We start from the raw sequence: 12,108 nt of genomic DNA, 5'->3' as shown, positions 1-12,108 counted from the left end.
TCTAGTAATTTGTTCCTGGAAGTTTTTTTCTTCCAAGACAGAGAAAGGAAAAAAACAACCCAAGCACTCCTCAAAGGTAGCGCCTTATTAAATACGAAGCGAGAATGGGACGAGAGATAATTAAGGCATCAGATAAATCTAACCACCCACCTAGCTCCATATCGGGGGAGCATCCCGCTGCACTCCCGAAATTCCAGTGCAGGGGATGACACTGGGTTGGGGCAGGACACGGTAGGGTTGCGGCCACGCTGCCATGAGGTGCGCAAGGAACGCTCTCCAGCTTGTTGCTTCCCTGTGTGATCAATTAAGTTACAGATGTAACTCACAGCGCCGGAGAGCGGCAACTTCTCGGCAACAGGAAAAGAGGATTCCTTGGCATTGTATGCAAATGTGTGTGTGTGCGCGCTGCACGGGGATAATTGTGACTCCCTCTTTGTTTGCATAAGCGAATACCCGCCGTGCGGATCCGTATACACATGCCGAGAAACAAGAAAACGCTTTCACTTGGAGCGTTACCCCACGTTTAGAAACCGCCTTTGGAATTACTGCCCTTGCTTTGGCTTCATGAAGGCTAAAGGCAGGCAGATGTTGAGGAGGGATGCTGACCTGCTGGGGGTGCCTGCACAGGGAAGGGACCGCAGGCGCTCACATCAGGTCGGGGCACTTACCTGTGCACAGCTGTCATGGCATTTTGCGCCGTGTGTCTCACCAAATGCATTAAAGTAAAGCAACATTCAACAAGCGAGGCAACCTGTCTGTGTGCTAAGTTGTACGTACCGCATCTTTAACCTGAGCAGCAAACCTGCAACTCCTGGAGAGTTGGCGGAACAGTCTCAGAAGTTTTGGATTCAAAGGGCAAGAAATTTAACTTTAAAAGTCATTCACCCACTTCTAAACTGCCCTCTCACCCCAGTTAATGCTGGACAATTAAGAGGCATGTTTATAAATTCCCTCTGCGGACACTGTCCGACAATGAAGGCTTGTCATAGGCTTGCTAAAGATGTTCAGAGAAACTTTTGCGAAACAGTTAACAGCATCTGAGAGAAAGCTAAAGGAAAAGAAGTTAAAGTCTGATAATCCGATTGGGAAAAAGTTTTGTTAGACTAGATAGAAGTAAATTACTGCACGTTTCTTCAAAAGCAAGCCCATCAGCTGACACGAGTTCCCCTAGAACAAGAACCTCTGGCGAACTCCAAATTTAGGGGACGTTTGCATTTTGTAACACTCAAAGCTAAAGATCTGCCTGAAAACAAAAACTCTGAATTGCTTACAGAGTCATCTGCCAACAAAATGTATTGTCTTGGCAGAAAAAGGATCAAAGAGATTTTAATTTCATTTTAAACTGTGCATCATCTTGATAGCGAAGGAAAAAGCCGCAACAACAATCTCCCCGCTCCACGCCCCCGCCGTTAAAAAAAAAAAAAAAAAAAAAAAAAAAAAAGCGCGGGGGGGGGAAGAGAGAACTGGAAAAACCACATAAACTTTTACAAAGAAAATAAAAGCAAGTTCGACATGAAAACCCCTTCCTGTCTCGGAAAGTTCATTTTAAAGGTCCCTTCTGTAAATCTAAAGTGCAAACACCAGGCTAAGGTAGTGAGTGGCTGGAATTTGCATGCTGATAAGAGAAGGCTGTTGTACTTACAGTGACAGAGGGCAGGCTGCGGAAGAAAAGCTGTTTGTGTTAGCCTGAGAGTCACCCAGGGCTGCAATGAGAGGAGAAGAGAGGAGTGGGAGTGCCAAGCTGGATACACCTTCACCGCATCTCATCACATCTGCCAGCCTCTCTCTCCCTCTCTCTTTCATTTCCACATTCCCTTTGTTCCTGAAAAAAAAAATCTACACGTCACATCAGTCCCCAGATGCAGTCTACACCAAAGAAAAAAAAAATGAATAATTCAATCAAACTGTGCATAGTCTCTAAGGCAAAAAATCTATTGCACTTAAAGAAACGAAGGGTAATTACCGTTATAGAATTAGAATAAGGCCAGAGCGCACAGGGATCCCGTGGAGTTTACAGACCTCCACGGTCAAATAAAGTTTCATTTATTTAATCCTTTGACAACCCCAATGTAAACTAAAGGGGAGGATCAGAACTTATTCCGGTTGTGTTTGAGAATGCTTGAAGTGAATGTTATAAAAGGCGAGCGCCCGTGGTCTGTGACAAACATAATGCAAGGGAGAAGAAGTGTTTCACTGCATCACCTCCAGGGTCCGTTCCCCCCCTCCCTAATGAAGAGCAGACCACACTCCCACCGGCTCCTGCTGCTCGCTGCAAGTGCAGCGGGGATCGCTGGCAGCCAGCAGCCGCCTTACCTGCTCCCGAGAGCCAGCACAGCCTGACAAAAACTCAGGGCAACCGGCAATTTTGTTCCACTCTCTGGCGGAGAGAAGCCTCGGGGGATTTGAACGGGCAAGGATTGCCTCGGAACGGTGCCCCTGACTCGCGGATGTGTGCGGGGTTGAGACGGGAGACTGCCCGCCGGGGGCGGGGGGAGCCCGGCGGGAGCGGAGCCCGGCGGGGCGGGCGCGGCGGCGCTGCCGGAGCGCAGTGACAGACCGGCCGGGGCGAGAGGCAGGAGCCGCGCTGCTCCCGCTCCTGCCTCGCAGGCTGCTCCCTCGGCTCGGAGGTAAGATGACTCTACATTGTGTTTGTCCCCCCACGGGTACCCCGGGTGCCAGGGGCGCGCTGCTGAGCTAACGCGGGTGGCGGCTCGGGGCTGTGGCTCAGCTCTTCGTTCCCGAACGGAGACGGAGCTTAAAGTCGGCATCTGCCGCTTTACACTCTCCATCACATTCTTTGCGAACTTCTCCTGAGGGGCTGGGGGAGGAGTGAGACGGAGAGGGGGAGAGGAAACTAACCCCAGGTGAGACCGCGCTCTTGAGATGCCGCAGACCTTCGCTCCGATGCCGCCGGGCTCTGAGCCGACCGGGGAGGTCGAAACACCTTCCGCCGGCACGGAGCATCACGCACCCCCCCCGTCCCTGCACCGCTGTAGCAGCGGTTTGATTTATCCGAGACATTACCGGGACTGTTATTCCAGGGAAGGCAGAGCGGAGCGCGCTCCCGCCCGCCCGCGCCCGGGCCTGTCCATGTGCTTACCGCGCCACCGTGAGGCGGGCGCAGGCCCCGCACCGAGCGCCCGCCGCGCTCCCGGGGCAGCCGAACGCGCCGCGGCCGCGGGGACCCCGCGCAGGGCGGACGGGGCCGTCGGGGCTCCGTCACGGGCAGCCCGCAGCGCCCGAGGCTCCGGGACAGCGCACGCCGCTGCCTCCCGCCCGCTCTCAGGGGCCGGAGAAAGACGGGGAGATTTTAAGGAGAATTGAGGAGACGGGAATACACAAAGCGAAAGCGCCACACCGGTGTTTTCCTTAACCCCCGGCACCGAGACTTTCTCCCTCCTTCGCCTGTCTCGCCGTGGCCGGGCGCTCCTCGGAGGATTGGGGTGAGTAGGGCAGAGTGCATCCCGGCCCGCTCCTCCCGCCGGCACCGCTCCTCCCGCCGGCACCGCTCCCTGTAAATCCCCTCCGACCCCCCTGCTGGAAGGCAGCGTCCCCTCGGAGCGTCTGCCAGGGAGCACTGCTGGCTCCTCTGCCCATTCTCTTTCCTCCTCCTTCCCCGGCCAAAATCAGGCCAGTTACATTGCCCGGACTTCCCTGGAAGATTTTCCTTCTCAAGTCTTTTAGGTGATTTAAGCTTGATGCTGGGGTTTTGGTTATATTTATATTAATGGAAGGGGAATGGGGAAAAAAAGAAAAGCAGAAAGACCAGGCTGTCACCACCCATGTACATTTACCTGGGGTGACACTGCTAAAAGTTGTGGACAAGGCTCAGCACGATGAGTTTCTAAGGCATGCTCCAGGCACATGAAAGCTATGGAAATGGATATAGTGCAGGAGACAGATCCATTTATACAGGGGCACAACACATCACTTACCTCTCACAGAAAGCTTTAACCCAGAAGGGGGTTCCTCTCAGGAGGCTTTTAGCAGCTGGTGGAAAGCATCCCAGCTACTGGAAAGCATCCATCATGTCAAGGCATCCTGGCACCCAGAAAAGCACTGACTGCACTGGCAAGGTTGAAGTCCCTTAACTCCTACTTTCTAGTTGCACTGGCAGAGTAACCTCCACACTTGAATCATGAGAACTCTAATAACAAGCTCCAAAAAATGGCAATTACCTTCAGCTGTGATTAGGAGTCACCTTAAGATTGGATACCTGATGCTTTTCATGCACAGAGTTAAAGGAGAAAAACAGTAGCGTGACTGTGGAAGGTGCAAATATTTCAACTGAAATGCATCTACTTCTCCTAATCTGGGAATTTGACCTAAAAGCTGGATTTGCCTGTTTGTCATCTTAATCATTTTTCAACTCCCATCTCTGTAGAACAGGATGACCATAAACCACCTCTAACATACAAAAACACAGCTCAAGATTAACGGTGATTTTAAATGTACTTTTCCAGAAGCAACCCAAAGCCACGCCAGAGATGTTTAGAGTAATCATCACACTCATACTAAGTCATGCACCTGTGTAGCCTCACATATTATACCAATTTTCCCAGCTTCAGCTGGGAATAGCAGAACTTGTCTCGGGTATGAGGGGGGACAGGAAGATCTGTGTCAGTAGAGCTATACCTGCACGCACATTGGAGGGGCTGAGAGGGACTCATGCTTACAGAACCCTCTTACAGCCCACAGCAGCTCTATTTCATATTCCAGCCCAGAGTAAACTCTAGGTCAGTGGTGTAAACATGAAAGTTGCTGAGGATCTTCCCCTAGAATCTCAGTGACAGAAAAGCCCTTACTGAAACATGATTATTGCAAACCCCTATCAGCACACCACGGTGCTTTTATTTTCTCACTGGCAATGTCCCATTCTGACAGCACATGCTGGAATTCAACAGAGCGTGTATAAGCTTTCTATTGTAAAACTGCAATTATTCCATCAGTTTATTTTTGTTTCATACACCCACCCCCTCAAATAAAAAAGAACCCCACCAGTAAAGCACAATTTTCAATGTCCCTGACCAAACTATTGTGCTACAAACATATACTGACTAAAGAAAAAAATCCAAACAAACAAACAAAAAGACCCAAATAAAACCAAACAAAAATATCAAAAAACAACCCTGAAGGCTAGAATAAATGAACAAAGTTGTCTTTGACCTGGACACTGGCTCACACTGCAAATAAATGTATTACCACTTAGCCACATATACATGCCACATGAACCGAAATAAAAGGAATCCTCAAGATAGGGCAATGATTTTGTATTTTATATTACTACCATGGCGCACTTATAAATTGCACTGGTTTCAAGATGTTCTTTTGGATTTGTTACAATATGGCCTCATCTTGCAGGCTCGTGTCACTGTCAGTTGTTTCATCCAGAAGCTCAAGTCCTGTGCCTGTGAAGTGCATGCTTCATATGAAGAAATTCAAAATTATGATGCTGGAAAGGATTAACAGTTTAGAAAATACCAAGACAAGAGGTTAAAATGTCTACAAAGATATTTTGGGGTAGGGAGTTGTTTCAAGCTGTCCAGTTTTATTTGGAGCTTGTAAATATCATGGCATATCCCACACCATGTCCTCCCTCCTCTTCGGGCATTTCACATTTTCTTACCCAAATACGCAGTAGTAACTTCTTGCAACAAAGTTGACTAAGAAGCAAATCACTGTATAAATCTTTCAAAACATGTTTAAATATAGCTTAGTAAACCAGGAATGTTGGGCAGAAACTGCTGAAAGCACTCATACTGGTAAAGCTGAAATGCAACATGATCTCAACATATTCGAGCATTCAATTATATGAAATGTTTTTCCAGGGTAATATCAGATTTAAGACTGAAGTGCAGTAAATGTGATTGGACTGTTTTGGAATCTTCCTAAGACAAATGACTGAAAGATCAAGGTGTTTTATTCCCTATTTGGATGAATGATCAATAAGTCTTATATATGAGAATCACACATTTTGAATAGAAAACACACTTTTTTAATAAGTGCAAGTTAGACTGAATAAAATTACTATGTTTGGAGAGCAAAGCTCACTATTTTTTAAGTCATTGCAATCTATATAATTATGAAGTAACTTGAATAAGGCATCTTACATTGGTCCTAAATTTTTTACTCAAGTAAAACACTCATTGATTCCAACGTGAGTGTTGCCTGAGTAATAGAGTTCCCTGTCAAACTGTTAAAATCAGCTAACTTCCAAAAGCCTGCAGATTGATGGAATAACATGATTATACTAAAGGTATGTATTTAATATGGAAAAAAAAATTCAAGTTACCAGGCAAAGCCTTTTCACATTTCCCACTTACAATAAACCAAGGCAGTAATAAGTAAATATTTTTAGGAGATTTATAACTCTGATCATAAAGACATTTCAGCTTGTGATTTTATTTATGTAAGTCATGCCAGTGAATCAGTACTCTCATGTCACAAGCATCTGAGGTTTAGCATCTAGGACAATAGAAATAGGAATAAACTGGTTTTAAATATTCCACTAGCAGAACAAGACTGCTTTTTGCCATGGATGGCACTGTAAGAGTTCTTTTGGAATGTCGTGTTTAAAAGTTTGTGAGTGATAATATACATTCTCTTTGTTTTGAGTGAATAAGCCCTTTGTCAACATAATGTAGCAGAGTTAGATTTTAAAAAGATTCTCATAGAAAGCCAGAATTCCTTCACAAAAATACCATCAGACAAATGAAAAATATCGACATACACCTTTTTCTAATTTTTTTTAAATTAAGTATTAAAGCTTGATTCTAATAAGGATATTAAGTAAATAGATGTTAGCTCTACTCAGTGCTATTAGCATAGTTGAAATAGTAGTTTATGAATTTTTGAGAGCATCAGCATCATGATATGGTTGTCATAGAAACTGCAACAATATGTCATTTCAATTAATTTTACATGCAGCGATGCTGAGGTTCATGTAACAATTCTTTTAGGAAGTTCTAGAAGTAAATATTGAATAGCAGGAATAAAAACATTACTAGGTAATGGTACCCTTAAATTATTATTTAATTAACAAAACAGGGAGAAATCTAAATTATTCTAAAATAATGTCTGTGCTGGAGGAATTAGTTAAGCAGACTTTGACTTCACAACACCAAAACTAAAAGACAAAAGCTATGGAAACATTCAAGCTCTAAGTGAAAAAAGTATCTTTTCCCAAATGAAGCAGATTTGGAAAAAAAAAAAACCATAAAAAAAAGGATTTATTCCTGTTCACAGAATATAAAACATGAAATAGTTTTAAATCATCAATGTTCCTTTTGTGTGTGCAAGAAGCAAAAAGTCAAATGTTACAAATCCAGGACCATAATACAAGATTTTAAAAAAAGCTTTAAAGGTAGGAAATGTAACATGAATAGATTTATTTTTCCTGTATAATGCAGCTACTGTGTGTTATGAATGCTACCTTAAGTAAATCATTGCCAGACACACTCAACTGACATTAATGACTTGATTATTAGAACAGAAAAGCTAACCCAAATAAAGGCAGTGTTTCTAAAAAAATAATAATTGTATTGTAGCAGTGCGAGTTTATTATTTTTTATGTTATATATGAATATATACTCCTGTTTTCTTATTGCATATGTATGATACAATACCTGACCCGATAGTTTATATATGAAAGAAAATACTGAGCAGATCCTAATGAGAAAAGAATTTGGATTTTCAACACATTTTATACAGCAATCAATAATTCCATAGTATATTTTGTTTAAATTTACTGAGTTGCCACACAGACTAGAATGTGCAAGACCTTTCAAACTGAGATGTGAAACAAACTGTTTGTAAGTAAATAAAAACTATCAATATTACAAAAAAGAAAAGAAATTAAAAGAAAAAAAGAAGAAAGCCCCCAGCCTATGGAAGCTATCTGCAGTGAGAAGAAGCTCTCCTTTCTGATAGGATTAAGGAATGCTACAAAAGAAGCATTTAAATCCCTAGTTTTCCCTGACAATTAACAATGAAAAGCAGATGTTTACAAAGCTATTTTACATGCTCGTTTATATGATGCTGAAAGATGGTTTGTGGATGGTAAGAAGGAAGAGCTGGATAACTGCTTGTCTGGTGTATATTTAAAAGCATTTTCATTGGCTCAGTTATTGTTAATAATGAAAGAAACACTTTGTGCTGTATAGCTGTGACTATAGAAAACTGCCATCGTAAAGTCCTCAACAAACTCTTAAGATGCAATTTACAAAGATAATAATAACACAGAATTATTTCACTTCTCTGAATGCTACACATTTGCATACCAGGACTGTGTACAATATACTCATAATGCACATTCATAACAACAAGGACTTCTTAACATTGCAACAGCACAAGATCTGTGCATTAAAAATCTACAGTTCCAAGTTTTCCTTTTTGGTGGGAAACCATTTGTATAAACCAGATGCTCTGCATCTACTCAGACAAAGCTTACATTCAGCTCTACACCTTTATTGAATGGGATCATATCAAGAAAATTACAAAACACTGTAAGGTAGCAGCAATGTTAATAAATTCCCCCTCACAGAGAAACATGGCCAATTAAGTTTTCACACAAATTTGAGCAGAAGTCTGGTCTATAACTGTGAGTCAGGAGATGTGGGTTCTATTCCTGGCTATGCTACAAACCTACAGAGTGTTTCTGAACAAGTCACATACACCAAGTCACTTGAGTAGAAAAATGCTAAGAATGCTTGTCTCAATTTAGACAGATCCATATCTGCTTTGATGCGTGCGAATGTGGACGTAAGTCCCTAAAAACCTGGGGCCTACCCTTTTTGGACTTTGCATCTTATCCTATTTCTCTACCTAGAGGAAGCCTATTGGGGATTTAATTCATGAAAGACTCTTCACACACTAATTATATTTTTGCATAACAAGATCCCCATTAAAAGGCCCAGCCCCACTTGTTTCACGCTCACATTTCAATTCACACATTTGTAGGAGTCCCATTTACTCTAATATAATTATTCACTCTGTATAATTCTGGGCATCTAAACTTCTGCAGTATCAGGAACTAAGTTAATGGAATAGATAATGTGTAGAAATACTCATAGTTAGTAATGAGCTTCAGCATTCACACTTAAAATCCTGCATCACATTCGATAGGAGAATTTTTAAGTATTGCTATTACAATGTCCTGGTACAAGTAAGACAATGCATAGCTGACTTGCCATTAATTTTTTTTTAAATCTTGGCATATCTACGTTTTCAAAATAAACAAAACTCTCTTTGCAAAGTATAAACTAATTCCAAAATCTGCAGTTCTAATCATAAAAGGCACTCATAAATCACCTGTGTGTTGCCACCATCCAAGCTGCTTTTGGTGTCTGCCTCAGCCACTGAATAAATTCTAATTTTTGTTAATGCTTATGTTATTCCTACTACTTCTCCAGTTGTGAGTGAATATATTACACTAAAGTACAAAAATATTTAATTCATATTAGTAGGCTAGATTTCATTTCCTTGATGGACTCTTCTGTAACTCAGACTTCCCATCTCTGGGATACTCTCTTGGACTAAAATTGTGCTACATGCATAATGATATGCAAAGTAGGTCAAGTTTCCAATGTGCAGCTACAGCCATCCTTAATTTCACCCAAATGGATACTGTTCACATGGTGAAAACAAAACATGCATAGAAATGTTTACAGAATTTGGGCTGAAAGTAGCAAACAGTCTTCCTGCCTTAGATGGATTTTTACCATAACACAAATTATTTACACAGAAATCTAACAGCAAGGGATAATTGAAAATATTTTGTCTACCTTTCAACAAAACAGTATGGGGAAAATACCTTCCCAGCAGCAGTTATTGGTAGGGCAGAAGGGGACAAAAGAAGGGAACAGCTTCTCCCCAAGTCAGTAACAGTGTGCACTAGTGCTGCACTATTGCCAAGTACTATTGCCAGCTAATAAAATGCAGCTCACAACTGCCCACTTTTACTAGTACCACATTCCCCAGCCCTGAAACACCCTTCTCCCTCCCCTCCTTCCCACAGAAATTACACTCCTGGCTGGGTCCTTGACTACTGGCTTGCCACAACCACAGAGGAGGGGACACAATTTGCCTCTGTCTCAGTATTTTGCCGTTATTTTAATTTGATGGTATTTTAATAATACAGAGTGGTTAGACTCCTCAGACTGCCATCTGAAATGTTGGTAACTAAGGGTTCTGTTCTGAGAAGGTCCTGTCCATTTTTAAATTTTTTTTAATTTTAAATTTTTCTTCTTTTCAGGTTTGAATGTTTCTTTCAATTAGCTTTCTCATTTAAGTAAGTAATAGAAAATAATAGAAAGGTAATAATTATAGGGTTGGTGTTTCTCTTAAATTAACTTAGGAAATGTTTATGGTGTTCATCAAAGGAGTCCATGTTCCTGGAAGTTGGAATTAAAAGGAAAAACAAGTTAAGGAAAAAAAGAGCACTTTAGAATCAATATGGTCACACACACCCCAGATCCCCAACTCATATAGTCAGCAAACAATCATTTCTTTAGAATGGCAATTTTCCACTTAAACACTGAAACCTCAGCCTCGATTGTAAAGCAGTGCTCACAGGGCACCATAGCATCTGCCTTTGCTTTTCTTGTCCTTTCTACAGCCTAGAGTTGCAAAGGACATTTGTCATGTTACGTTTTTTTAATGTACAAAAGGGGGGGAGAGCTGAGTGTGAAACTAGCAATGTATAGCATTTGACTGCACACTTTTATCACAGCCACACATGACGAACCTTTTATAGAACATCCTCCACACTCGTGTTCAGCACAGGGAACAATTCCTGAAAAACAGCACTAAATTCTCTGACACACTTCCTAAGGTTCTGGGTCAAAGGAAGAGAAACAGGGATTTGTCAAGGTCTATTTAATGACTCTGAGAAAAGAAAACACTAAAATCTGTGGTTTAAATGTAGTACACTATATCAAATCTTTTTTTCAATTCGAAAAAACAAATTTCTCTCCTATACAGTATTTAGCACATTTGTTTTCCAAGAGTGAGATTCAAACTTTTCAAAGCCTCTACATAAGAAACTTGCTTCTTTTTGCTCAAAAAATTAATGAATGATACAAATCCTTTGATTTTGAGAGAACCTTTATTTTGTGGAGAATATTAAGAGATTTTACTGTTGATATTTCCACATTAATATACATTATTTATCTCCACAGGGTGGCGAAAAAGAGAAAATTGCAAAGACTTACTGGGTGGCAGGAAGTGGGATTCACTATAATCAACAGCAGCAGGGGACTCTTTGAGGTTGTGTTGCAAGATATATTCAAGATTTTAGCAGAAAGAAAATAATTGCATTTAATATTGTGCTGGTGGGAAATAACATATGTTCAATCTTTTCCAGCTTTTACACTTACATTTAGATTTAGACTCTTGCCCTTTCGATGCAGAGATACTACTCCTTGCAATCTGGATTTATTTTTTTAATTCTTATTTTTAACCACACTTATGCAGAGAATATCCTGTTATTAGCCAGCTAGATTTTTATGCTACTTGCAAATTTTACTTCAAAAATTTACTAAGGTTTCATGAACATACTCAGTGGACTAAATAAATAGCTCTATGTTCAATAAGCAAGCTATTGCCAAAACACAGTAAAGTTTCCAGCATTATTTTACTTTAGATACTTTTTTAATGTAAAACCCAAAGATTATATCTTTTCTCTGATGTTTGCCTAAAATTTCTTTCTCGTTCAAATCACTAAATTTCTTAGAAATTCAGAACTTCTTTTAAATGGATGTAGCTCTGTCTGTGTAAAGAGTAACTAATAACTTGATGAAATATTTGCAGTTAGCTAATACAAAAAAGCTGACAGTCATATAAAGGTTTTCCACACTTAAAGGGATTAAAAATTTGTGCATATGATAATTGAGCTTCAATCTTAGTTTATAGCTCATAAAAGTTCAGGAAATTAAAAGTAGCTGTCTAGTATCAGCTAACTGTGCAGAATTTCTTTATAATCAAATCCATCCATCCATCCATCCATCCATCCATCCATCCATCCATCCATCCATCCAGAGAGGTATCACCATAGCACATTTTAATATTGCCTGGTTTGCCCATGAAGTAGAAGAGAAATTAGCACTGGAG

The sequence above is a fragment of the Vidua chalybeata genome, chromosome 6 (genome assembly GCF_026979565.1).
Source record: "Vidua chalybeata isolate OUT-0048 chromosome 6, bVidCha1 merged haplotype, whole genome shotgun sequence".
NCBI classification, from domain to species: Eukaryota; Metazoa; Chordata; class Aves; order Passeriformes; family Viduidae; genus Vidua; species Vidua chalybeata.
Note: the sequence above shows the minus strand (reverse complement) of the source record.